Here is an 11119-nt window from a genome sequence, read left to right on the forward strand (position 1 = left end):
TATGAAAATTAATAAAATATAATTATAGAAAAAAAAACAAAACAAAAGAACAGAAGGCTTGAAACTTAAGCCATCATATCAGGGGCTGGATAGGGGGAGGGAGGTATTGAATGAGGCAGGCATGAGTGGAAGGGGATGCTGGTGGAACAGGGAAAGACACATGTGCTAAGGGTTGGGGAGCCACACTGAACCTGTTATTTCTATCATGGGAAATGTCCTTCATCTGCTCCTTTCTGTAAAATGCTTGTCTATCAGATGCTGTTCTAAAGCTGAACATTCAAATTGAGACAGACTAGGAAGAAAGATTGGTCATCCACTTCCGAAATAAGCCTTTGAAAACTCTGTGTACAATAGAGCACTGTCCTGTGGTAGAACATTAACTGTAAACTCACCTGAAATCATTGCTGTTGGGTTGACCCTCCAGCAGATTCCTCACTGGAGGATTGCTGATCTTCTTCCTGAGGATTCAAAAGAGGGTTTGGCTTGTGTGTTAGCAGCACAGTTCCTGCCATAGAACTCAAGTGTCAGAGATCTTGCGGCTGATTTACCTTAAAGATAAATACCGGGAATTGGCATCAGGTTGAGATTTGAGATTTCAATGCAGGAGTGATTCTAAATATAGTTACAATCTTAGGTGAATTTGTAGAGAAAACGGCATAGGAGATCAATTTCTAATGGCACTTAAGAAATGTCAGTTGACTTAATACAGATTTTGAATAATTTTGGAATTTTTGTCTGCTTTGTTTCTATTTGTATCTCGACCACCCAATAGTATTTGTCATATAGCAGATGTTCAAGTGGGATCAGCAAAAGAACCATTGAGAAATTAAAGAAGGAAGCTGCTGAGTTGGAAAAGGGCTCCTTCAAATATGCCTTAGTGTTGGATAAACTGACCGTGAGCTTGGCATCACCATTGATATCTCCCTACGGAGATCTGAGACCAGCAAGTACTAAGTGACCATCAATGATGCCCCAGGACACGGAGAGTTTATAAAAAAAGAGGATTACAGGAACATCGCAGGTTGACTGTTGCTGCTGGTGTTGGTGACTTTGAGGCTGGCGTAGACTTGTGAGCATGCCCTTCTGGCTTACACACTGGGTATGAAACAACTAATTGTCGGTGTTACCAAATCAGATTCCATCAAGACACTCTATGGCCAGAAAAGATATGAGGAAATCATTAAGGAATTCAGCACTTTCATCAAGAAAATTGGCCACAACCCTGACACAGTAGCCTTTGTGCCAATTTCTGGCTGGAATGGTGACAACATATTGGAGCCAAGTGCTAATATGCATTGCTTCAAGGGATGGCAAGTCACCCGAAAGGATGGCAATGGAACCACACTGCCTGAAGCTTTGGATTGCAACCTGCCACCAGCTCATCCAATCCACAGGCCACTGCATCTGCCTCTCCAGGATGTCTACAAGATTGGTGGTATTGGTATTGTTGTTGTGGGCAGAGTGGAGACTGGTGTTCTCAAACCTGGCACGGTGGTCACATTGAAATTCATCATGAGGCTTTGAGTGAAGCTCTGTCTGGTGACAATGTTGACTTCAATGTTAGTAATGTCTCTGTGAAAGATGTTCGACGTGGCAACTTGGCTGGTGACAGCAAAAATGACCCATCAATGGAAGCAGCTGGCTTCACTACTCAGATGATCATCTTAGACCACCTGGGCCACATCAGTGCTGGTTACGCACCTATGATGGATTGTTATACAGCTCACATTGCAAGTTTATTGAGCTCAAAGAGAAGATTGACTGACATTGTGGTAAGAAGCTGGCAGCTGACCCCAAATCCTTGAAGTCTGATGATGCTGCAATTGTTGATATGGTTTCTGGCAAGCCTATGTGTGTGACTACCCTCTCTGGGTACCCTCTGACTACCTTCTCTGACTACCCTCCTCTGGGTCATTTTGCTAGCTGTGACATGAGACAGACTATTGCTGTAGGTGTTGTTAAAACAGTGGACAAGAAGCCTGCTGGAGCTGGCAAGGTCACCAAGTCTGCTCAGAGAGATCAGAAGACTAAACAAATATTATCCATAACACCTGTCACCCCCGTCTTAATCAGTGGTGGAAGAGCAGTCTCAGAACTGTTTGTCTCAATTGGCCATTTAAGTTTAATAGTAAAAGCCTGGTTAATGATAACAACACATTGTAAAACCTTCAGAGGAAAGGAATGTTTTGTGAACCATTTGTTTTCTTTTTTTGTGTGGCAGTTTTAAGTTATTCATTTTAAAAATTAGTACTTTTAAAATGGAAACAACTTGACCAAAAATTCATCACAGACTTTTGAGACCCATTAAAACAAAGTTAAATGAGAAAAAAAAAACCCAACCCACCAAAATAATAAATGTGAGACGAAGCTTCTCCACCTTTCTTCTTCTTCTTCTGTGTTTTTTAAGTAAGAAAATACTTACTTTTTAAAAGAAATTCATTGTTGAACTTTCCTTTCTTCCCCTGCTTTCCCCACCCTCTTGTCTGCTTGGATGCACCCCTTGTTACGGGTTGTCATATTCATATATTCCTTTTCAAACAGTTCTTTCTCTGATTTGTTCAAATGCAGTATTCTCATTATCTAGCCATTCTTCCTATTCTCTCCATAAACAACACAGTCAGTTCTGTTTTATAACAGCAGTGTTATGCAGTGTTTGTCCTTTTGTGCCTGAGATATTACACTCAGCATAACTTCCTCCAGGCTCACTCATGTTGTGTAATGTTTTTTCTTTAAACTTTACATGCGTCCTTCACCCTGAAGTCTATTTTACCAGAGATTATTGTTACTACTCCTGTTCTTTTTGGGTGCCATTTACTTCGTGTGTTTCCCCCCAGTCTTTGATTTTTAGTCTTTCCTCATTTAATAGATGTTTTTCTTGTAGGCAACATGTTGATGGACTTCCCCATTTTTATCCATTCTGTTACTCCTTTTTCTCTTAACTGGTGAACTTAAGCCATTCACATTCAGTGTGACTGTCAATAGGCAAGGTTTCGTTGGTGCCATTTTGTGGAGTTCTTTCTTGTGTTGTTGCTGGCTACAGTAACTTTTCTTTGCTGACTGTGTGTGAAGGATTTCCTTTACTATTTCCTGTAGAGTTGGTCTTGTTTTCACGAGTTCCTTAAACTCTTGCTTTTCTACGAATGACCTAATTTCTCCTTTACATTTGATACAAAGTTTTGCTGCATACAGGAATCTTGCTTGTCAATTATTTTTTTCAGCCTTTTGTGCATGCCATCCCTTTGCAAAGTTTCTGCTGAGAAGTCAGAACTTAATCTTACTTATTCTCCTTTGTAAGTTACTCTTTTTCTTGATCTGCTTTTAGTATTCTGTCCTTGTCTTTTAATATGTCTCGATGTTTTTCTTTTGGAGTCTAGTTTTCTTGGATTTCCTGGGCTTCTTGAATGTATATTTTTCTAATTGTTAAATGATAACTAGAAAGCTTTCTTCTAGTATCTCTTCTAGAATTCTTTCAGTGTTTCCCCTTCCTAGACTTTTCTGAAATTCCAATTGTTGTTGTTGTTACGTGCTGTTGAGTCACTTGCGATTCATAGCGACCCTAAGTACAACAGCCCTAAACTCTGCTCTGTCCTGTGCCAATTGCACCGTCTACGATACATCCATTCTGATTACCTGAGTCACTGAGTCAATCCACCTCATAGAGGGCCTTCCCCTCCTGCGCTGCTCTCCACCCTCCCAAGCATGATGTCATTCTCCAAAGACCTGTCCCTCTTTACAACATGTCCAAAATATGTTAGATGGAGCCTCAGAATCCTTGCCTCCAAGGAGCCACCTGGTTTGACCCTTTCCAGGATGAATCTGTTTCCCTAACAGTCCATGGTACCCTCAATACTCTTCTCCAGCACCACAGCTCAAAGGCATCAATTCTATCCTCCTTAGTCATTGTCCAACTCTCTGATGCATAACAATTGATTTCAAAGACCATGGACTGTATCAGACGAACCTTAGTCTCCAGAGAGACACCGTTGCTCTTCAGTACTTTGGAGAGGTCCCTAACAGCAGACTTTCCCATGGCAATACGTCTTTTAACATCCTGGCTGCTGGTACCAAGAGTGTTGACTGTGGAACCAAGCAAACTGAAGCTGTGAACAATCTCAATCTCTTCACCATCCATCCTGATGCTGCCAATTGGCCCAGTGGTGAGAATATTTGTCTTCTTGACATTGAGCCTTAATCCATATTGGAGGCTGCAGTCCTTGACCCTCTGTAGCAAGCACTTCAGGTCCTCCTCAGTTTCAGCAAGCATTTATTTTTATTATTATTATTTTCATTTTGCTTTCATTTTGTCTCTACATTTTTCTTCTAGGAGAGTCTCAGTGACTGTCTTGTCTTCTGTCTCATTGATTCTGAGGTCTATCTCTTCTGTTCTACTCTTTTGTCCCTCCTACATGTTGATAACTTCTGAAATGTCTGTCTTGCTATTTTGGATTGCATTTTCATGCTTTCCTGTTGTTTTTAAGTATTTTACTGGTTGTATTCACTTTGTTTTCTGATGATTTTTAAATTGCTTCTACCTCCTTTCTTGCTGCTTCAACTCTTTCCCCATCATTTGTAATTCATGAGCACCAATTCTTAAAGTTCTATGTAAAAATATTTTTTCAGCCTTCTTTTTTTCTGGGATATTCTCTGAGTCTGTCATCTTGTTTGTAGTTTGGGTGAAGGTTTGTTTTTTGTTTTTAGTGGTTTTTAAGATAGCCTGCTGTTTCTGTGACATTGTGGGCTAGCAGAATTCTTCCTGCCCTATATAGCAGTTTCTGGTGTTTGGTTTGGTTCCCCCCCCTTCTCCTTGTTGTGTACCATCAAATTGGATCCGACTGGCATAGAAGGAGATTGCCCCTCCTTCTCCAGTGGAACATCTGCTGGATTTGAACTACATGCCTTTGGGATTGCAGTGCAGCTTCTTGTCACTATGCCACCAGAGCTTCACTTCCCCTTTAAAAATAGCAGTTTCTGGTGTGTTCGTGTGGCTACCTGCTCGTTATCTATGTGGAGATGTTGCTCTGGGGTTGATAATGGTTACAAACTTTAAAGTAGTGGTATGCCTTTAAGATATGATTATCAAGGTGAGTAGATAAGATGAAGGTTGTGGTATGCCTTTAAGATGTGATTGTCAAAGTGAGCAGATGAAATATCTTGGGCAAGCATCACTTCAGGGATGAGGTGGAGTGGGGTGCAGGGTATGTAGGCATGACAAAGTAAGTCAGAGCTTTGTGAGAGCTTGGAAGTGAAGTCTGTGTCTGACAGTGTGGTTTTGCCTTTTTAGTATCTGTTACTGTTACCATGGTCTGTGGGCTTGATAATTCCCCTCCCCCACACACAAAGGGTTTTCTCTCACAGTGGGATTTTCAGTAGGCTATTTCCACTTTCCAGGAAGCATGGGGTATCTTTGTCTTGCTGTTGTCTTCCTATCTGGCTCAAAATAGTGCTGGTCAGCTTGCCATGTAGGGAAAGTTGTTTTACCTCCATGCTCTACCTCTGGGCAAGTCTCCATACCTTGTTAGATGAAGGATCACGTGGGCATATGTTATCTAGTGGTAGTGTTGTTATGTGCCATTGAGTCACCTATGACTTATAGTGACCCTATGCCCAATAGCTCCGAACCCTACCCTATTCTGAGCTAGACTAACTGTGGCAAACCTACCTCTATTACCCCAGTTACTTCAATCCATCTCAGTTAGGGTCTTCTTCTCCTTCCTTTCACTCCAGGTCTGGTCTCTCTTGTCAACATGCCCAAAGTAGGTGAGATGGAGGTTTAAAATCCTTGCCTCAAAGGAGTAACTTGGTTTTACCCTCTGTAGGACAGACAGACCTGTCTTGGCAGTCTATGGTATGTTTGTCTTCTCTAGCACCAAAATTCAAAGGCATTGATTTTTTTCTTCTGTCATCTTTGGTCATTGTCTAGCTCTCTGATGCATAGCAAGTAATTGCGAAGATCACAGCCTGGATCAAGTGCTCCTTAGTCTCTAGACTAACATCATTGTTCTTCAGCACTCTAGTGCAGTCCCCGACAGCAGATTTACTAATGTAATTTGCCTTTTTATTTCTTGGTTGCTGATGTCAAGACCACTGATTGTGAAACCGAGAAAGCTGTAATTGTTAACAACTTCAGTCTCTTATCCATCCATCATGGTGCTGCCAATTGGTCCAATAGTGAGAATCTTTGTTTTCTTGATGTTGAGCTTCAATTCATATTGAAGACTGCAGCTCTTGACCTTCTGTGGCAAAAACTTAAGGTTCATCTCAGTTTTAGTAAGCAAGGTTGTGTAATCTGCATAACCCAGGCTGTTAATGAATCTTCCTGCAATTCTGATGCAACATCCATCCTCAAAAAGCCAATCCTCCTGAATGATCTATTCCACATATAAATTGAAAAGGTATGGAGACGGGACACATCCCTGATGCACTCCTTTCTGAAGTTTGACCATGCAACATTATTTCCTTTCTCTCTTCTGGGGACTGCTTCCTGGTCCAAATATAGATTTTGCAGGAGTGCAATCAAGTGTTCTGGGATTCCCATTCTTCTCAAGAATTGTCACAATTTGTTGTGATCTACACAGTCAAATGCCTTTTCATAGTCAATGAAACACAGACATTCTTCTGATCTCTCTGCTTTCAGCAGAGATCCATCTGACATTAGCCATGATATCCCTAGGACCATAGCCTTTCTAAACCCTGATTGCATTTCTGGCAATTTCTGTCAATGTAATACTACTCCAGTTATGTATGTATGTATGTATGTATGTATGTATGTATTTATTTATTGCGAATGTTCAGCAGGATCTTGCTAACATGTGGTATTAGTAACATTGTTCAATAATTTCCACACTTTGTCAGATCACCCTTTTTTGGAATGGGAACAAATATGGATCTCTTCCAGTCAGTTGGTCAGGTAGTTATCCTTCACATTTCTTGGCACAATCAGTTGAACACATCCAGGGTTGCATGTTTATTGAAACATGCCATTTGGTCTCCCATCAATTTCTGGTGACTTGTTTTTTGCCAGTCCCTTCAGAACTGCTTGTACTTCTGCCTTCATCACCATTACCTCTTGGTCATACATAGTTTTGTGAAATTCTTTCGTGCCAGCCAATTCTTTTTGGTATAGTAACTCTGATACTCCTTCCATTTTATTTTGATGCTTCCTGGATCATTCAATATTCTGCCCATGGTATCCTTACATATGACAACTTGAGGTTTGGATTTTTTTGTCTTCAATTCATTCAGTTTAAGAAATACTGAGCAACTTTGGCCCTTTGGATTTTTAAACTCCAGCTCTTGGCACGTTTCATTATAACACTTCCACCACCCCGCCCAACATTATCATAGTTGAAATTTTATTTTATGTACAAAGTGTTGGTCTTGTTTCTTGCCATGTCTAGGTCTCAGCTAGGCCGTCTAAGAAAGATCACTTATTCCAACTTGATGAAGCCGATATCCTTGGTGTGCTGATGGAAGCACTAGCAGCACTTATTCAGTCTGTATTTCCGGATCAGTCTGTGTCGGTTTGAGCACACGTGGCAGGAGCAGGAACTCTGGCCAAATTTTCCATTATCGTGGGTGACTCCAGTAGACTTGCTGATGACCCATCTTGCTTGGAGGGAAGCACCAAGGCAAAAAGATGATACTTTCTTTTATGTTTCTGAGCTGCCCTTTGAAATCTTCTGTTCTGCTTCTTAATGTCCCGATTTTTTCCCTTTGCTTTGGTTTCTTGGTGCTCTAGTGCAATAACCAGAGTCTTTTCTGACTCCCATCTTGGCCTTCTCCTCCTCTCTTTGTAATGATTTTTTACCTCGTTCATGGATGATATTCTTGATATCCTCCCACAGCTCTTCTGGTATTAGTATTCTGGTATTAGTATTCATTAGTATTTAAGACCTCAATCCTGTTCTTGAGATGGTTTTTAAATTCAGGTAGAATTGACTCAAGGTCAAGTTTTAGTTTTTGTGGATTTAATTTTCTTTAGCTTAGTTTGAGCTTGCATATGAGTCTGTTCCACAGCCAGCACCTAGCCTACTTCTTACAGCTGATATTGTGCATCTTCAACAATTCTTCCCACAAATGTAATCATTCTGATTTCTGTGTAGACCATCAGGTGAAGTTCATGTGTATAGTCACTGTGTTTCTTATGAAAGGATTTGCAATGAATAAATCTTTGATCATACAAAATTCTATCTGTCTCCAGCATAATTTCTATCACCAAGTACATGTTTTCCATGTATTGATCCTTATTCTTTATTCCAAACTTTTGCATTCAACTGATTCCATGTGATCACAGGCCCCTCTGCCCCTTTTACAAGTCAGAAGATGCTCCTCAAGGTCCCCTCCATGCTCCTGGTCTTTTCTGAAGACTGCCTTTCATTGAAGAACCACCACTGCTTCCACTTCTCCTAAGTCCCCTGCATAAGGGTCTCAGTCACTGAGGAGCTGGAATGGAGCTGCTTGTGTCTCTTTGCAATCCTGGGAAGACTTAAGCCTGTTTTGAAGGCCCTGGGATTATCTGTGCCAGGTCTCCTCAGACACCGACATCACAGAGAATGAGTGGAAATGAGTGGACAGAAGTGGCTGAAGGCCCGAGTCATCATACCGGGATTGGCTGTGGGGAGGAGGGAGGAAGGTCTTGGCACGGTGAGGAGAGGAAATAGAGGAGGATGCTGGTGATCCAGAGTGGGGTGACGGGGACAGGAACAGGACACATGCACTGAAGGGAAGGTGGATTTAACATGAATCTGTTAATTGCGTAATAGGGAAATGTCTTTCACCTGCTTTTTTGGGTAATGCTTGTTTGTCAGATATTGTTCTACAGCTGAGCATCCGAATAAATACAGACTAGGGAGAAGGATTGGTCATTTGCTTCTGAAATAACAGGCCCTTGAAAACCTTATGCACAACAGAGCACACTTAGATTAAACTAGCAGATATGGAACCAAAGGCAGAGCCCTTGTGTTGGGAATCACAAAAGAGGAGGAACAGTGGTAGATAGACATGAGTGATTGGTATGTGGGCTATGAGAAGTATCAATGTAGGAAAATTAGATGTTGTTATGGAAGAAATGGAAGGCACAAAAATTGACATAGTAGGCATTGGTGAATGAGATGGATTGGCATGGGACATTTTGATTTAGACAATATATGATCTGTTATGTCAGAAATGAAAAGGAGAGAAAAATGATGTCAGATGCATTCCTAGTAAAAAAACTATTTTAAAATCCATCTTGAAATACAATGTTGGGAATGACAGGATACTATCCATACAAGAAAGACCTGTTGATCCCACTATTGTTCAAATATATGCACCAAAAACCAGACACTAAGAGTAGGAAATAGATAATTTCTACCAACTTTTGCAGTCAGATATTGATTGAACATGTAATGAAGTAGATTGGAAAAACCCATTCCATTTGTAAAGGTGTTGTGGTGTGTTCTGGTGGGATTTGCCCTCCTCTTTGTTGGGACAGGACTCTACTTGATTGGTCCAATGGTCCTTACTATGAGCTGGTCTATATTTACTTTTCCTGGTCAATTTTTATTGCCTCAGGTTTCTCCTCTAAGATTTCTGGGTGTTCAGATTTCCCAAGGCTGAGATTTTGTTAGAATAGCTTTATACCCCTCTAGGGTAGAAGGCTAGTGCCTCAGTCAGACTATGTCATCCCCAACAGAACAGTATTCAATCCCTGTATTCTTTTTTAGAAAAAAACATTTATTTTTATTTTTTGATTTTTGTGTGTGTACCATCAAATCAGATCTGACTGGTACAGGAGGAGATTGTCCCTCCTTCTCCAGCACAGCATCTGGTGAATTCGAACCTCTCACCTCTGGGACTGCAGTGCAGCTTCTTGCCATTAGGCTACCAGAGCTCACCCAACCTTGTATTCTTATGGCTTCTTCATTTCCTTGTTGTTTCTGTTTTCCTCTAAGAGATTAGTGTTAGTCTTTTGTCTAACTGATTCTGTGTTCTTCAGTTCTGCTCTTTTTCCCCTCTCACATGTTTATAGCTACTGTAATGGTTGGTCTTATTATTCTGGATTGCATTTTCATATTTTTTATGGTTTCTAGTATCCTATTGGCTGTATCCATTTTGTCTTATAACATTTTTTGTTTTGTTTTGTTGCCTATATCTCTTTGCTTGTGACTTCAACTCTTTATGCCATTGTTTCTTTGATTCCGCCTTAGATTATTCAATCAGCCTCTGAGATAGTAATTGATTCTGTAATCTGGTCTCCTCTTTTTGGTGATGACTTATTTTGATTTTTTTTGTGGGGTTTGAACATGTTTGCTTCATCCAGGACATTGTAGTGATGCTGTTGTTGTAGATTTCTCCCACCCCCACTTTTCTTCCTGGCATATATACGGCAGCTGGTGATGTGTTCACATAGCTATCTGTTTGTTGTCTGTGCAGTATTGTTGTTTAGAGGGTGGTGACTCTGATCTAGTGTTGGTTAGTTGATGTACACACTGATCCTTGCTTTACTGGAGTGTGTGGGTGCTTTAGCACAGCGTTCGAGCTGAGTCACAGGTATGAGAATTGTTTTGGTCTTTCTTGTTAGCCCAGCAGCTAACAGAGTCCTTGAGCTTATGTCTCGAATTTCTGAGTATTTGACTATTTTTTAAATTAAGGGTTCTGTGTGCTCTGTCTGTCTCTGGATAAATCTCTGTGTTACTGGGCCTTTAAGATGTGGTGACACCTGAATGCAGGTTAAAGTAACTGGACTAGAGGCAGTTGCAGAGTAAATCCAGGAGGTGGAGACCTAGGAACCTACCTGGCAGTGGGTGTGGCTTGAGCAGCAAAACTAAGACCTGCCAGTGTGTTTACAGGATTATGGGTTGGGGGCTTACATTGCTAACCTTTTAGTCTCTAATGACATCAGTGGGCAGAGTTTTTGTGTAAGAGGTTTCCTTGTTTTATGAGAATCAACATGTGCAAGTTTCTACCTTCAGCATGTGTAATTCAAGATGGCTTTATTGAACTCAAAGTGTCTCCTCACCAGACTCAAGCTGGTGCTGACCTGCTTGCCAGGGGGCTAAAAGGTATCATTCCTGGAGCAGAGTCCATCTTTGTTCTAACCATTCAGACCACTGGTTGTCTGCACACAGTGATCCTCAGT

At 41.0% G+C, this 11119-nt stretch overlaps 1 pseudogene; it reads left to right on the plus strand.

Annotated features, from left to right (window-relative positions):
* LOC102874710 overlaps positions 1 to 11119 on the plus strand; it is a 16476-nt pseudogene that overhangs the window by 2149 nt on the left and 3208 nt on the right.

The sequence above is a fragment of the Elephantulus edwardii genome, unplaced genomic scaffold, assembly GCF_000299155.1.
Source record: "Elephantulus edwardii isolate Elephantulus edwardi_28Jun2011 unplaced genomic scaffold, EleEdw1.0 scaffold00059, whole genome shotgun sequence".
NCBI lineage: Eukaryota > Metazoa > Chordata > Mammalia > Macroscelidea > Macroscelididae > Elephantulus > Elephantulus edwardii.